Genomic DNA, 2,342 nt, shown 5'->3' on the forward strand with positions numbered 1-2,342 from the left:
TGGGTGTTGTCCAAAGATTATTAATCTTCACTTGTGGTTTATGCAAGTATAGGCTTATAAGCTGGACACGAGTTCTCTCACATTGACAGTGGCTTGATGGAAAATGCAGACTGACCCCACACTCATCTGGTGCCTTCGGGAAGTGGAGATGTTTGGGATATATATCTCGAACTATCTACTTCTTTTGTAAGGTCTGATGGTGTAGTGGGTTAAAGCATACAAGTTATGCCAGCTACTGGAAGGTAGTTGTGCTTTCTGGGTTCGAGTCCCACTGGTGGGTGTTGTCCAAAGATTATTAATCTTCACTTGTGGTTTATGCAAGTATAGGCTTATAAGCTGGACACGAGTTCTCTCACATTGACAGTGGCTTGATGGAAAATGCAGACTGACCCCACACTCATCTGGTGCCTTCGGGAAGTGGAGATGTTTGGGATATATATCTCGAACTATCTACTTCTTTTGTAAGGTCTGATGGTGTAGTAGGTTAAAGCATACTAGTTATGCCAGCTACTGGAAGGTAGTTGTGCTTTCTGGGTTCGAGTCCCACTGGTGGGTGTTGTCCAAAGATTATATATATATATATATATATATATATATATATATATATATATATATATATATATATATATATATATATATATATATATATATATATATATATATATATATATATATATATAAATATATAAAACTTTGATATCCCAATATTGAAACTAAATCTTTGCAAACATTCCATGCAAATAAAAGAATCCAGTCTATGGAACACATTCCCAAATGAATATTGTCCAACCATCTATACCTACATTTAGGCCTATGAGGCATTATTCAAAAGTAAAACCAAAAAGTACCTAGTTTTATCCTCATTGTTTCCTACCTTGTGCTTCAAACTCACGCTGAATCTTGTACAACTCATTTCCCCAATATTAGTACTTAAGACATATCTTCACCCGTGTAATCACCTCTGTCAGTTTATATTGTAGTTATATGTTGATATAAAACATTGGTACAATGTAATTTCGAAAACAAAATTACATTCTTCTGCATAGTATGCCGCTCGTTAAGGTCAAGAACCCACAATTTGCCACCTCACCTAATCAATGCCAGCTTTTGCCCGCTCATAACTAATTTGATTTTTCCAGAACACTACTTGACTTCACCCTGTACACTACATCTATCCCAGAAGTCACCTTATCGACACTTTATTACACCAGTTCCTCAGATAACTTCACCCACACTACACTACACACTCACCCGGGTCTGGTAGCTGAGCGGACAGCGCGCAGGACTCATAATTCTGTGGCCCGGGTTCGATTCCCGGACCAGGCAGAAAGAAATGGGCAAAGTTTCTTTCACCTTGACGGCCCTGTTACCTATCAGTAAATAGGTACCTGGAAGTTAGATAGCTGTTCCGGGCTGTTTCCTGGGTGTGAGTGTGTGTGAAAAAACCTAGTAGTTAGTAACAGTTGATTGATTGACAGTTGAGAGGCTGGTCGAAAGAGCAGAGCTCAACGCCCGCAAGCGCAACTAGGTGAATACTACACCCATTGCATAGGCTATTTCGCCTCACCAATATTATGGCTACCCAATGTCTCACCCATCCCACACATTTCGTCACTTTCTCACCACTCTCTCACATTAACACACCCTTTACATTACCTAACATTATCCTCACTATACCAACACCACTTTCGTGTCACTCATAATCTCACCCCATCGCACACAGAAATCTCAATAGCGTGATGCATCAAATGAACAAATCCACAAGGGCAGTGACGAGGGTTCGAACATTCGTCCGAGAGGATTCCAGACGCTTCCTTGCCCTAATCGACTGCCTCAGTCGATTAAGGCAGCGTCTGGGATTCTCTCGGACGTAGGTTCGAACCATCGTTACGGCCGTTGTGGATTTGCTCACCTCACCACATCCATCCTAAACATTATCACACCCATTCATCCATCCATCCTTCAACAAACATTTGCTCACCACACCCTTAACCTCTCCGGCAAGGCTCTACAGACCATCTCAAATAAGCACAATAAAATTAAACATTCTGTTTGAAAAATTAGCCGCGGCACGAAGCCATCAGAGCTAAATTTATCTCAAAGGCGTCAGTGAAATCTTCCGTGTTGAGGTGTGATGGGCACACTTGATACAAACTTCTTGAAACATTGTTTTTATTGTTATTCTCATGCGGCTCCTGATAAATTCTGAGTAACTATACTTATTGTGTTATAAAACTCCCTTAACACTCATATGAACAATTATTATTCTCTAGATAATGATTGGATGACATGTTTTATGCTCTATTGAAAAAATCATATTTATTATGTTTAGGCTTTTATTT

This window comes from Procambarus clarkii, chromosome 54 (assembly GCF_040958095.1).
Source record: "Procambarus clarkii isolate CNS0578487 chromosome 54, FALCON_Pclarkii_2.0, whole genome shotgun sequence".
Lineage (NCBI taxonomy): Eukaryota > Metazoa > Arthropoda > Malacostraca > Decapoda > Cambaridae > Procambarus > Procambarus clarkii.